At 42.3% G+C, this 15,377-nt stretch overlaps 1 protein-coding gene across 2 annotated transcripts in view; it reads left to right on the top strand.

The window, feature by feature from the left end:
* The window catches only part of LOC122645868, an 82,039-nt gene that overhangs the window by 28,308 nt on the left and 38,354 nt on the right, over positions 1–15,377 (top strand). The window lies entirely within an intron of this gene.

Below are 15,377 nucleotides of genomic sequence, written 5' to 3'. Positions count from 1 at the left end.
TTGTTATTCTAGTGTTGTTCTCCCTTTCTCTCTCTCTTTCTCTTTGTCAAATCCCTATAAACCACTGTACTTATCTGTAATGTTCTTTAATATCCATTTTCCCACTCTTTTTTTTTTTTGATTTTGTGACCATTTCATTACGTTTTGTTGATTGATATCTCTTCTTAATGGTTTAGATTTTATTCTTCTTGATGCTAGACAGGAGCACCTTCTCTTCTTTTTTTTTTTTGGGGGGGGGGGTGGGGGGGTGGGAGAGGACTAAGGTCTTGGTCTTGAGGAATTAGGGTAGAATGTAGGGGCTTAAACTCATGGTTTTCGGATTGTATCTATATAAGAAAAGTATGGTTTTTTGGTGAATGATAAGAAGATATTATAGGGATGGTTTGAGTCAAGAATTTGAAATACTTGTGTGACTTGACTGTTTTAAAAGTTTGAGATTTCGGTTTTGACCAAAATTCAGCCGAAACTCTGCATGTTTCAGCTGGCCATTTTGGCCATATTTGGACAAAATAACTTCAGGCAAACCCTAATTAAGCATTTCTAAACATATTGGAACCTTTAGATTGTAAAAAACACACACTCAAAATGGTGGTTTGGTTTCGTATCTTATTTTGGTAGTGTATACCGTATCTTGCTTTATACTTTCTCAAATATAGCCTATTCTACACATAATTTAGTATTAGAACTGTCACTAGTAGTCAAGTACAAGTGTACAACTAAGGTTAAAATATCCCTACAAAAACATTCCTCCAACTCTATGTCAGTACCACATAGAGTTCCGGAAGGCTCGAAACCTTTGAGGAAAAAGGATACCCTCTAACTTTAAATCTTACACAAATCTTGCTCGCATGCGGCAAATTGTCGCTGTAGATGCATTTTAGTAGTCCTTAACGCATTGTTCCACCAAGAAATGAAGGTGATTTGGCAAAAAATATCAAATCTGGGGTTTTTTTTGGGGGTTTTCCCCCTCTAATAGATGAAACCACCTGAAACACATGAAATGGGTTAAAATTTGACCCATTTCGATTGAAACGATGCTTTAGTTAAATCTTCAATGGATCGATTCTAATGCGATATCAAAGGGTTAACAGCTAAGAGAAAGGGAAGGAGAAGGAGAGAAGATAAGAAGAGGAGAGAAGAGAAGAAGAGGAGAGATTGGGAGAGAATCGATTATGTATGTTGAGTGATTCTCAACACACATAGTAACTTCATTAATAAACTTCTAGAAATTACATAAGCCTCCCTAGGGAGGAAACAAGAATAAAAAGAAAGAGTAAATAACAACTAAGTCATGTCTTATAATAAGACAATGACAGAACTACCCTTACACACGTAGCTCTAAAACTCCCCCTGATGCAGCACCAAGTAGGAAGAAGTCCTCACATTAGGGCTTAGTTAGGGAGCCATAGCTTTAGGATTGCATTCTAGTATTTTTCATCCCATATTTAGTTTATTTTTCTGTTTTTCAATTGAACCAGTTCAAATTGGTTAAATCCTTTTATAAATCGAAGGATTCAAGCAATAGGATACGATTCACAGCAAGGAGAAGAAGAAGAAGAAGAAGAAGAGAAGGAGAGAGTTTTGGGGAGAATCGAATGTGTGTTGAGTAATCCTCAACACAAATATTTACTTCATTAATCACTTCCAAGAATTATATAGACCTCCCTAGGGAGTTAAATAGAAATAAAGAAGAAATAACAAAAAAACAACTTAGCCATGTCTAATAATAAGACAATGACAGAACTACCCTTATACAAATATTCTAATAACCCTAACACTCCCCCTCAAGCTGGAGAATAAATGTCATACATTTCGAGCTTGCACAATAAGGTACTAAACAGACTAGGATTGAGACTCTTGGTGAAGATATTTGCTACTTGATCACTTGTCTTCACAAAGAGAGTACAATGCACCCAGAATCGAACTTCTCTTTGATGAAGTGTTGATCAACCTCAATATGTTTGGATCGATCATGCTGAACCGGATTGTGGGCAATGCTTATAGCAGCTTTGTTGTCACAATAAAGTCTCATTGGCCCTTCAGTTTCAAAACTCAAGTCTTGAAGGAGTCTCTTTAGCCATATAAGCTCACACACTCCATGAGCCATGGCCCTAAACTCAGCCTTTGCACTAGATCTAGCTACAACTAGTTATTTCTTGCTCCTCCAGGTAACTAGATTACCACCCACAAAGGTACAATACCCAGAAGTAGATCTCCTGTCAGAGACTGAACTAGCCCAATCAGCATCTGTGTAGCCTTCAATCTGCAAATGGTCATGCCTGGCAAATAGAAGACCTTTTCCTAGACAAGACTGCAAGTATCTAATGATGCGATACACTGCATTCGGATGTCCACTTCTGGGAGTATGCATGAACTGACTCACCACTCCGACTGCATAAGAGATGTCTGGTCGAGTCAAGGAGAGATAGATTAGTTTCCCAACTAATCTTTGGTATTTGCTTGCATCTATAAGAGGAGAGCCACAGTCATCACCAAGCTTATGATTCGGATCAATGGGGGAAGTTGCTGGTTTGCACCCCATCATGCCTGTCTCTTTCAGAAAATCCAAGACAAATTTCCTTTGGCAGATGTTGATTCCTTTCTTTAATCTAGATACTTCAATACCCAAGAAGTATTTCAAGAGTCTAAGGTCTTTGATCTCAAACTGTTTAGCCAGATAAGACTTCAATTTGTTTATCTCAGTAACATCATTCCCAGTTACCACAATGTCATCAACATAGACAATGAGAGCTGTAACTGCACCATTACCTCTTCTGATAAACAAGGTGTGGTCAGCTTGGCTCTGATAATACCCATTTTTCAATATGACTTGTCTAAATCTCTCAAACCAGGCCTTTGGAGACTGTTTGAGGCCATAGAGAGCTTTCTTCAAGAGACACACTTTCCCTTCAGCTGAGGGATACTTAAAACCAATTGGAGGCTGCATGTACACTTCTTCTGCTCAATCTCTATGAAGAAATGCATTCTTCACATCTAATTGGAACATTGGCCAATCTTTATTGGCTGCCACTGAAAGAAGAACCCTGATTGAGTTATGCTTGGCTACAAGGGCAAAAGTCTCTTGGTAGTCAATGCCATACACTTGACTATACCCTTTTGCAACCAGCCTAGCTTTGTATCTTTCAACTGTACCATCGGGTCTATACTTGATGGTATAAACCCATCTTCATCTAACTGGAGTTCTCCCCCTGGGAAGATCAACTAGTCCAAGTATTGTTCTGTTCCAGAGCCATCATTTCCTCAGACATTGCTTGCATCCATTTTGGATCGGATAAGGCCTCTGTGACATTTTTGGGAATGGAAGAAGACTCAAGGGCAGTGGAAAAGACAATTAATGTAGGAGAAATAGAGTCATAGGAAACAAACTGGGCTATGGGGTTCGTATAGGCTCTCTTCCCCTTTCTCACAGGAATGGGAAGATCTAATTCAGAAGGAGAAGCATTACCTGACTGAGGAGGATGAGATTGAGGATGTGGATCCAAAGAGGGGTTTTGGCAGGTTGCTTTCCTTTTCCCTTCAACAAGCATTCACCTCTTGTGAATACAACATCTTTGAATCTTATTCCCTTGTATTCTTTTTTTCTGCTAGCATCACCACCACTGCTAGCATCACCACCACTACTAACATCAATATAAACAACACCATCAGCATCAACAACATCCACCTTTGTATTTTTGAATATCAAATAGGAATGGGAAAGTGGAGGTAGGCAAGGGGGATAGAAAAGGAATGACATCAGCATCCTGTTCACTTCTAGTACTCTCTCCCTGAAGAGGATGCCGAGGAGAAGAAAGTAAGGAATAGACTCAAAGAAGGTGACATCTTTGGAGAGAAGGCGCCTTCGGCAAGGAGGATGGTAGCACTTATACCCTTTGGTTGAATTAGAGTAGCCCAAGAAGATGCACTTGAGAGCTTTGGGATCAAGCTTGGTGCGGGCAGATTTGTTGGCATGAACATAACAAACACAACCAAAGATTTTTGGAGGCAAGGAGAAGACTGAGGATTGAGGAGAAAGAAGAGCCAGGTGAGATTTGGAGCCAAGGAGTGGAGTTGGCATCCGGTTAATAAGAAAGGCAGCGGTAAGAATTGCATCAGACCAGAAAGTCTTAGGCACATGCATACCAAAGAGGAAACCCCCGGTGATTTCCAACAAGTGACGGTTTTTTCTCTTAGCCACCCCATTTTGTTGAGGGGTGTTAACACATGCAGTTGATGGAGGATGCCATTATTAGTAAAGAACTGTTGGAGCCCTCCATACATGTATTCACCCCCCTTATCAGACCTAACAATTTGGATTAGAGTACCAAACTGAGTATGGATAAGTTGATAAAAATCCTTGAAAGCATCACAAACATCACTCTTTTGTTTCAACAAAACAGTCCAAGTAGACCTAGAATAGTCATCCACAAATGAGACAAAGTAACAAAATCCAGACAAAGAAGTAGTAGGAGAAGGCCCCCAAACATCAGTATGAACAAGAGAAAAAGGTGCAGTAATCTATTACCACGATAAGAATAAGATGTGCGACAATGTTTAGCAAAAATACAAGATTCACACTAAAAAACATAAGACGAATGTAAAGAAGTAAACAAGTGGGGTAACTGTCTCCTCATAACAATAAAAGAGGGATGACCCAAACGTTTATGCCAAAGCATTACAGATTCCAAAGTACTACGGTCACTCCGACCACAAACATAAGCTGCAATAGTAGATTGATCAGGACACCGTGGTTCAAGAAGGTAGAGTCCTCCTTTTTCAGTCCCACTGCCAATAACCCTGTATGTCTCCAAATCCTGAAAAAGACAATAGGAAGGAAAGAAGGTGACACAACAATTTAAGGATTTGGTTAGGTGACTCACTGATAATAGGTTAGTAGCAAAATTAGGAACATGAAGGACAGACTAAAGGGAAATAGAAGGAGCAACTCTCACATAACCCTTACCAGAGACAGAAGAAAGGGAACCATTAGCAACCCTTACCTTGTCCCGGCCAGAGCAAATGGAGTAGGAATCATAATACTGTGACATATCAGTCATGTGATCAGAGTCTCTAGAGTCAATAATCCAAGTAGGTGCAGTAGAAGGAGCAGGCGAGACCTGCAGAGCTGAGGCAAAAGTAGCTGACACTCTAGAGGTAGAACCAGTAGTTGACCCTCGAAAGTGAGACATCAGCCAGCGGAGGGCTGCAATATCATCCTGTGAAATGGAGTCAGGAGCAGGCTGGGGTCCAGATGTCTCTGACTCAGATGTCACAGAGTGAGCCCTAGCTCCCCCTCGTTTTCCTCCACAGGCACTAGATGAACCACCACGCATACCAGGGGGCTGACCATGAAGATCCCAACACTTGTCCTTGGTGTGTCCCACCTTTCCACAGTGAGCACATTTGAATTTCTCACGGTGATCTCCACGAGTTGGCCCTTAGCCTTTCCCCCCATTTTTCTAGTCTCTATGGGAACTAGAAACAAGAGCAGATCTCTCTGTTGATGGTGCAATACCCATAGTTGTTCTCCTGGTTTCTTTACATTGCAAGTAACTACACACTTCATCCAAAGATGGAGAGGGAGACCTCCCTAGGATCTGCAGACGAATGGGTTCATGCTCTGGATTGAACCCACCAAGTAGAGAAAAAATCCTTTCAACTTCTTGATTCTTGTAAACCTTGGCTTCATCCTCAGAGTTGGACAATCGAAGATACCTGTAGTGATCATATTCCTGCCACAGGTTAACAACAATGTTGTAGTAGTTGGAGACGCTCCTATCACCTTGCTTCATATTGGTGACCTTTTGGTGGATTTCGTACACCTTTGCATAGTCACCAACTCGATCAAAGGTCCAGGCAACACTGTCCCACATCTCCTTAGTAGTTTCCTTGTCCATAAACCTCCTACTAATTTCAGGTTTCACGGAGAAAACCAACCATGTCATAACTGTGGAGTTCTCAGTCTCCCACTTCAGATATCCTGGAATGGTAGCGGCAGGCTCCTTAATAGAGCCAGTAATATACCCTAACTTTCCCCTACTTCGCAGGGACATCTTCACAGAACGGGACCAATCCAAGTAGTTGGTATTGTCCAATTTCACAACAGAGATTTGGGTGTTGGGGTTATCAAAGGAAGCCATCATTTGGGAACCACTACTCAGGCTGCTAGCTGTAGTTGGTCCACTGACCTCAGAATCTTGCCCAGACATAGTAGACACAATATGCAGACACTTCAATAGTCAAACTAGTGTGCTGCTCAACTGGGGAGTACACTCAACCCAAATAAAGGAGATAAACTAGTATACAAATGGTTCTAAATCAACCAAATCACTAGGCTGGGGCAAAGCCTAAAAAACAGCAGGCATACAGAGAGCAAAAAACTTGCATAACTCAAACCAAATCCTTCTAACACCCAAGGAACTTCAGTTCATAACACCCAACAAGTGTAACAAGGTGCAAACATTCCATTCTCAGCAACAAACAGCCATCCAATGCAGCAATCTTAAAAAAAAGTCAAACAAGAAACAGGAAAAGAGCTGCCGATACCTGTACAGCAGCAAAAAGGGAGCAATAGTCTCCAAATCTTCCCCCTTCAAGAATCAGGCTCTTAGGGCTTCAAAACAGCACTCCTATACGACTCAAATAAGCCTAGTTTCAAGGCAAAACAGTCTGCCAAAGGCAGAATCGAAACTCAAACATCCCAAGGCTGGCGGAAATTCTGGGTTATCTTTAAAGGCTTCACAGCAGCTTCCAGCCAAACAACACTCCTCTCAACAACCAAGAGGTCAGGGGTCTGAGAGAGCACTTCTAGGCGATTCAAATGCACTAGGTCTCATTCAAAGAGATGGAGAGATGAAGGAGAATCGAGACAATCACTCCACAAGCCTGGCGGTAGCTAGACAGGCACCTTCTAAGGCTTCAAACCACTTCAGCAGCTCCTAAACTCTCTCCATATGGACTTGGTTTGAAGAATATCACTCCAAAGACTGTAAGACGTATAGTTATCTCACATAGTACAGCATCTAATGGAACCCTTTGCATTTCTAGTGTTCCAAAGAGAGGAGAAGACAACCACTGAGCTCAGCCGACTCTCAAACTAGAGATGCTAGCTCTGATACCAAGTTAAATCTTCAATGGATCGATTCTAATGAGATATCAAAGGGTTAATAGCTAAGAGAAAGGGAAGGAGAAGGAGAGAAGAGGGATTGGGAGAGAATCGATTATGTGTGTTGAGTGATTCTCAACACACATAATAGCTTCTTTAATAAACTTCTGAAAATTACATATGCCTCCCTAGGGAGGAAAGAAGAAATACAAAGAAAGAGTAAATAACAACTAAGTCATGTCTTATAATAAGACAATGACAGAACTACCCTTACACACATAACTCTAACAGCTTTATATGCACTGTTTTGTACCAAAACCGAATCAAAATCGAAATTTCGGCAGAAACCCTGCTTTCCTATTGAGTCACACCAGTTTCGTTTCAACCATCGTCGAAATCGAAATATTTCCCAAAATCTCAGAGGTTTTTGACTGAAATTTCAAACTATGAAAAGGGGTGACGGCATTTTAGATCTCTGGAGACATGGGAGGGAACCTGCATAAGCTTTTTGACATGATGCTTAACCTTGAATGTCCCATGAAAAGCATTTCAAAATTATGATCATCGTGGAAATGTCCAGAGTAAGAAAAAGGTTAGAAGACGGGAAAAATGCCCCCGTCTGATAAACTCAATGAAATTGGTTACATTACTGATACTCTCAAAAGAGTATTTACAAACCTAGTCATTCTAAAATAGGAAAGAGAATAATGCAAAATATACATGCAATATAGACTTTGCATCTTTATAGGATTCAGTATCAAACTTGCTAATCTATATCACATGTGATGGTAGAGTGGCCAAGAAAGGAAGGTGGATTGGATCGTCTGGAATATTCTCAATACACCCCCTCAAGGTGGAGAGTCATATGATCGAATCTTCAGCTTGTCACATAAAAATTCAAATCAACTAGTCGCCAGTGGCTTGCTAAAGGTATCAACCAATTGATCCTGAGTAGATATAAACTAAACCTAAAGCTGATTCTTGGCCACTCGATCGCGTACGAAGTGAAATCAACCTCGACGTGTTTGGTTCGAGCATGGAATACCGGGTTGGCGAAGAGATAAGACGCCCTTATATTATCACACCAAAAACTGTCGATTTGAACCGAAACTGAACCGAATTACCCACTTTCCCAAGAACCTAAATGGCTAATGGCGTTTTGTATTCTTCTGCAAAAAAAATATGACGTTTTTTACTTCCCTTTTACTATTTTTTTATAGTTTTATGGTGAGACCCACCTCTAATTTGAGCCTTTTTGAACTTGTGTGATTTCGGGTTCTGGTTCAATATCTATGTTTACCTCGATGTTGTGGGTTGTATCGGTTATGGATTCGGACCAATCCATTGGCTCATCCATGGAGGATTTCGGGGAGCCAACCCAGTTAGCCATTATCGAGTTTGAGCATATGCAGAATCTCTCAATCTCTTAGGCGGGTTGTAGGTAAGAATCCATTATTACATATATAGAACTATTACTTTAATTATGTAGTATTGGGCTGAAATGTAATTTTCACCTATGGGACCCACATCTCCGTGTGGTCCAAGCTGCCCGTGTGCCAACATGACCGGGTCCTAAATTATGTCGCGGGCCGTCAATCCCGTGACTTAACTATAAGTTCTTAGGGGGTTAAATACCTTTTAATTAGTTTAGAGAAACACTTTTTCAAAACTGATTTTACTAAACCCAAACCAAACAGCCCTTAGTAAAGCCTTCCTATATAAGCCATACTTAGCTTAGGATTCATTTCTAACCCAAAGCTGAAATCGTTTTCTGCTCTATGGAGAAAAGAAAGAGAAAGAGAAGAAAGAAGAAGAAGACCTAGGGCTTGGGGATCTTGGCATTTGGTATTGGGGAAAGCTTGGAGAAGACCATTTCGATTGTGTACTACCACCTTCTCTATCTCATACCTTGGTAAGTCACCCAATTCACTTCTGATTTCCCAATTTCTCCTCTCCTCTGTTTTTGCTGAGTTTGTAACTCAAGCCATCCTAAAACCTAGAAATTAGGCAATTGATTGTTACACCCTTCAAACCCTACATGCAAATGGGTTGAATTGACCCATTTAGTGTACTCTTCTTCTTCCCTTAACCAATTTTGGTATTTTAAGAGTATGCATGGCAAGATCCATGAAATTGAGCTCAAAACCAGGCTCTACAACACCTATAGTATTCAGAGCCTATGACCCCTACGGCCGACCAATCCCAGGGCTGGTCTGAATCCGGTCCTTCCCTGTTGTCTCTGTTTTGGTCCTAGTTGGTTTAGGCTTTAATCTGGGCTTATTTAGTGCCTAATACATGTTACCTACTACTTGTTTAGGACTGTAAGTCTCCTTTTGGTGGGGTTTAATTGGGAGTTGGATCATCTCCATACTTGTGCTAATATCCAACTCAAGGTAAGGGATCTTGACCTTATTTTGAGAGTGTTTGTTTCCTTTAATTTTTGTTTATGCTGGCTGCCATTGTCATTCATCATTGTGGAAGTATAATCATGTAGTTTTATAGCTTTCTTTTTGCATTAGATGAATGCATGTTGTAGGTTTTCATTTCATATTGCATTTGCATACTTTTATTGTGAACTATATTTGATGTGTTGAAACATGCTGGAAGCCTGGAACAGAATTTACTTTACTATCTACTGCTGAATCATATGACATCCATGTTAGAACTGCATATGGTTAGGCTGTCATAAACCTAATGCTACGACCCTTGCCAACAGGGGTGAAGTGTTGGATAACCCGTGGTAGGTGTCTGAAGGGATGATTCCGGAATGCCGTTCACCATCCTAGGTCCGAAGAGTACTTCCGGAATGGGAACAAACAGTAGGGTTAACATTGAGGGTTCACTGGGGTCTGATGCATAATTCCGGAACTGGCGGGTCTTCACCGTTGTAGAGTGGTATTCTCCGGTGACCGATGTTAAGTGTGCGTTTCCGGGACCGAGAATATCATACTTACTACAGTAGCATTTAAAACTTATGAGACCTAGAATTGATGCTAGTTGCGTGCTTGGCTTTAAGACATGCATCATGGACTATTTGCATCTGCTTTCCTGGTTTCCTTTGCTGGGCTCGGTGGAGCTCATTCCCGTGGATATCCCTCTTTTTCAGATGGTATGGCTGGTTGTGAAGAACCAGGACTTGTTTTTTATGTTGCTTCGGACTTCCACACTGATGATGGTCGTGTGGTGCATGAGTTTGAAGTGCATGATGTTTCCTGCGTATGCGATGCGTGCGCGTTCCTGTGATCTGGCTTGACGGAGCAGGCTATGTCCTTTTGTGTTTATATATTGTTTTTGTATAGTAAAGTTTATTGTGGTTGGTTACACTCTTAACTTGTTTTACTTTTGTAAGAACTGTATAGTTGTAATACAGGTCTCAATCTATAAAAATATCAAGTTTATCACCTAGATCTTCTTATTTACTGTTGCTATCATTATTATTTATTCTCTTCCGCTGCTTCTTGATTACTGTATTATGATAAACTGTTAATGGGAGTACTGTACTTGTGATCCTAGAGGTTGGTTGGGTGTTAGTTGACATCCAGTCACACCATGCCCTTATTAACCGGGCCGGGGTGTGACATTTACTTTTAAAACTGCTACTCTCTCAGTCTCTCTCTTGACTCTCAACTTCCACAGGACCCACATTACCGAACTCTAACCTGCAACTGCAAGGCTGCAACCTCCATCTTCTCAGACAGTGGCATCCTTTTGCTGGTTATACGTGGTACCGTGGTGGACTGGTGGTGCTTCTTCTTCTTCTAGCCAAAAACATTTCTAAAGAAGTGATTTGAGACAAAAGGGAGGACAACGTTGGGTATCTTCTCACAATTCTCTAGGAGAAGTAGAGAACAGAGCATATATGGGCTAAAAAATACAAGATGGGCCTTTCTAGGACTTTCAACAGCAGATGTTGTTGGGAATATAAAAAACCAAAGAGTAGAACCGTTTTAGTAAACCAAATAGGAACCAATCTGTATAACTGAACTGAAACTGAATTGGAACCGAACCAAACCGGGCAGGTTTGGATTGGTTATCCAATTTCAGAACCGATTCGGTTCTCGGTCCGGTTTCGGATCACACTATCACTCCATGGAACTGAAACCGAACCGAATGACCAGAACCGAATCCATTGACATCCTTAGGTGAGTAGAGGTTTGGGTGGGTGGGTGGGGGCGGTGATATAGGTGAAGGATTGGAGGCCAATAATTCAAGAAGTGGGCGAGTTCAAAGGGGAGGGGTCGGACATAGCAGGGGAGGGCGGTGGATGAGGTACTGGTGTAGGTGTGGCCGTATTGGGTGAGGCAATGGGCAGGGAAGAGGGCAACGGAGTATGTTGTGGGGATTCAATAGGTTGTGGCAGTAAGGGCACAAATTACATAATAACGGTGACCAAACAAAGATGAGGTGGGAAAGGTCCCCACCCATGGCCACTACTCAGAAATTCACCGATGAAGGGGGTGCACCGTTATCCAATCCAATGCAATACCGTTCTATCGTTGGAGCTCTTCAGTATGTTATACTCACTCGCCCTGATGTGTCCTTTGCAGTGAATCACGCTTGCCAGTTTATGCACGCCCCCATTGATGTGTTGGAATATGTAATCCAGAATACCGTGGGGGTATTCTGGTCTTTTTGGGGTAGTTTTATTCTTCTTATGTTATTGAGTGTAAGTGGGCTATGTGGGTTTTAGTCCCACATCGCCTAGTTTAGTCTCTTTGTAATTTCCCCTCTATTATAAGTAGAGGGGCTAACCTATCAATGAATACAACACATTATTTTCTTTCATTCTCTCTTTCTAATCCATAAACCCTACTCCATCTCTCCAATCGACCTCTCCTTCTTCTCTCTCTCTCTCTCTCGGCTTCTCTTTTTCTGGTTTTCTTCTTCTCCTCCTTGTAAGGGGGCAGCACTAATGAGGTAAAATCCCTGACCAATGATTTAGTTGCTGCCCTCCTCCATTCTATCTACTTTTTTATAGTAAAATACTGCTGGAATCATCTTTGCGATTTGGGGTTTTCCAGAATTGTTTGGAGTTCGACTTCCTATTACTATTGAAGGCTGACCTTCCACCATTGGAGCTCCCTATGCACCCTTCTCCAGCCCCTTTCTACCCTATTCGATTATCCTCATTCCCTATTTCCTTTTTTTCCAAGCTTTAATTAATTCCAGCCACCATACCCTATCGATCTCAACTTGTCAGGGTTTTTCAAGACCCTTACTCCAATCGATTTTGGTGTTTCCTTTTTCAGATGCAGCTGATCTTTTGGGGGCGATTCCCTATTACTACAAGCCCTACTCGACCTAAGTTTGGACCCTTTCTGATGCCTGGATTTGTTTCTACAGCAAAAATTCCTTAACCTGCCAATTTGGTACCTGCCAAAAACCCTGACTTTCAGGTTTTAGTTTTTGCTAATTTTTGGAGGGCTGATTACTCCCACTTCAAGGACCGATCGACCTCAATATTGCACCTATCAAAGTTTTTTGAAGACCCCTACCCCAATCGATCTCTTCTTTTCAGGGTTTTCCGAAACCCTGATAAAAATCGATTTGGGCTAGGGATGTTAGAGTTGTTAGAATATCTTGTATAGGGGGTAGTTCTCTCATTGTCTAGTTATAAGACATGACTAAGTTGTATTTTTATTTTATTGTCTTATTTCTCCTTACCTCCCTAGGGAGGCTTGTGTAATTTGGAAGACTTAATGAATGAAGCAATATGTGTGTTGAGAATCACTCTCAACACACATAATCGATTCTCCCATTCTCTCCTTCTTCTTCTTCTTCTTCTTCTCTGTAAACTTCTTCTCTTACCAGATTCGATCTACCTTTGAGTTTCAACTTGGTATCAAAGCCAACATCTCCGGTTTGAGAGTCGGCCGAGCTCAGCCTCATCTTCTCCTCTCTTTGGAACCCTATAAATGTAAAGGGGTTCCATTGAGGCTGTATATGTGAAACCTATACTCCTTACAGTCTTGGGAGTGGTATTCCCTAAGTTGGAGAGAGTTTCAGCTGCGAAGGTGACTTAAGCTATGGAGGAAGACTGGAAGTTACCGCCACTTGTGAAGCTTCTTCTTGGTTCTCCTTCTCTTCTCCACATCTTGGCATGAGACCTATTGGAGTTGCATCGCTAGGGTGTTGTTTCAGACCCCAAAGCTCTTGTTTGTTGAAAAAGAAATGGTGCCTTTCGCTAGATGTTTTAAGACTTAAACCAGGCTCGTTTTCCGCCACCTAGAGTGTCTCGCTTTCGATTCTGCCTTTGGCAGCTTGGATGACCTTGGAACTTGTCCCATTTGTGTCGTATGGGAGTGCTTTTGAAGCCCTAAGAGCCTCCTCAAGGTGGAGAGTCCGAGGATCAGAATCGTTTTTTTTCTCAGCTACAGTGTATCGGCTACTCTGTTTTTGTCTTCTCTCGAGGTCTGCTGTATTGATGGCTGAATGTGATAGTATTACATCTTGATACACTTATTGGGTGTTATGGACTAAAGGTTCTTGGCTACTAGCAGAATTTGGTTTGAAGTTATACAAGTTTTTGCTCTTCATATGCTTCTGCTTTTTTTTAGGCTCGCCTCACCTTGTGGTTTGGTTGATTTGGGACTTTTTTTTAGATTGGTCTGTCTCCTTGTTTTGGGTTGAGTATACTCCCACTCAGCAAACAATTTATATTGATTGTCAAGTATTTGCTATTATGTCCACGTGCCTGACATGATTCTCGAGGTCGATGGACCATTACAGCCGGCAGCCAAGTGGTGGTTTCCCAACCACTGGCTTCCTTTGATAACCCCAACACCCGATCTCGGTTGTGAAGTTGACAATACCAACTATTTGGATTGGTCCTGCTCAGTGAAGTTGTCCCTACGTAGTAGGGAAGTCAGGTACACATCGGGTCTATCATGCCTCCCGCTACTATTGATGCAGCTATCTCTGTGGAGACTGAAAACTCCACCGCGCGACTTGGCTGATCTTTTCCATGAAACCCGAGATAGGTCGGAGATTTATGAGTAAGGAGACTCGCTAAAGATATTTGGGACGGTGTATCCAGAATTTTTGATAGAGTTGGAGATTCCACGAAAGTGTATCAAATTCTCCAAAAATCATTCATACGAAACAAAGGATAGGAGTATATCCGAGTACTACAACTCGTTATTAGCTTTGGGAGGAGTATGATCATTATACCAATCTCCGCTTGTCCAATGCCGAGGATCGGCAAAGTCTACAGGAGCCAAGAAAAGGAAAGGATCCTTATTTTGCTGTGGTCTTAACTCGAATATGAACCCCTTCGCCTCGCAAATCTTAGGGAGGTCTCCATTTCCATCTCTCGGATGATGTGCGCTATTTGCAAAGCGAGGAAACCCTGAGGACCACTATGGATATTGTACCCTCAATAGAGAGGTTCTGCTTGCTTCCAGCCTCCCAAAAAGACTGAAAAGGGGGAAAGGCCGTGAGAGATACAAATGCGACCATTGTGGCAAGCTTGGACATACCAAGGACCGGTGCTGGGATCTTCACGGGCAGCTCCCCGGGATGCGTGGTAGTTCATCTCATGCCCGTGGAGGCAAGCGAGGGGGAGCTAAGGCTCATTCTCGTGACATCCGAGTCCGAGCCACTCCTGACCGCAGCACCGCCTCCCGATTCCCTCTCACAGAAGATATCGCAGCCCCACGCTTCTGGCTGATGTCTCACTCGAGGGTCAGCCATCGGTTCTAGCTCGAGGGTCGACTACTTCGCTCGCCTCCGCAGTCTCATCCGCTACCCCTATCGCATCCACTGGGATCATCGACTCGAGCCTCCGATCACACGACCGTATGTCCCAAGATTTATGATTCCTATTCCATTTGTTCCGGGGACAAGGTAAGTGGTTGGGCCGATGGTTCCTTCTCTCTGTTCTCTCGTAAGGGTAATGCGCGGGTTACTCCTTCTATTTCCTCGAGTCGTCCTTCATGTTCCCGACTTTGCTTACTAACCTATTATCGAGGAGTCACCTAACCAAATCCTTACATTGTTGGTCACTTTCTTTCCTTCTTATTGTGTCTTTCGGATTTGGAGACAAAGAGGGTTATCGGCGCTGGGGCCGAGAAAGGAGGACTCTATCTTCTGCGCTACGCTCACCGCTTCACCCATCACTGCAAGCTTATGTTTGTGGTCGGCATGACCGGAGTGCTGAGTCTCGCATATGCTTTGGCATCAACGTTTGGGTCATCCCTCTTTTGTTGTTATGAGGAGACACTTACCCCACTTGTTTACTTCCTTTCCTGCATCTTATGTTTTTCAAGGTGAA

Source organism: Telopea speciosissima, chromosome 11 (assembly GCF_018873765.1).
Source record: "Telopea speciosissima isolate NSW1024214 ecotype Mountain lineage chromosome 11, Tspe_v1, whole genome shotgun sequence".
Lineage (NCBI taxonomy): Eukaryota > Viridiplantae > Streptophyta > Magnoliopsida > Proteales > Proteaceae > Telopea > Telopea speciosissima.
The sequence above is the reverse complement of the archived record's forward strand: the minus strand, read 5'-3'. Positions and strand labels throughout refer to the sequence as shown.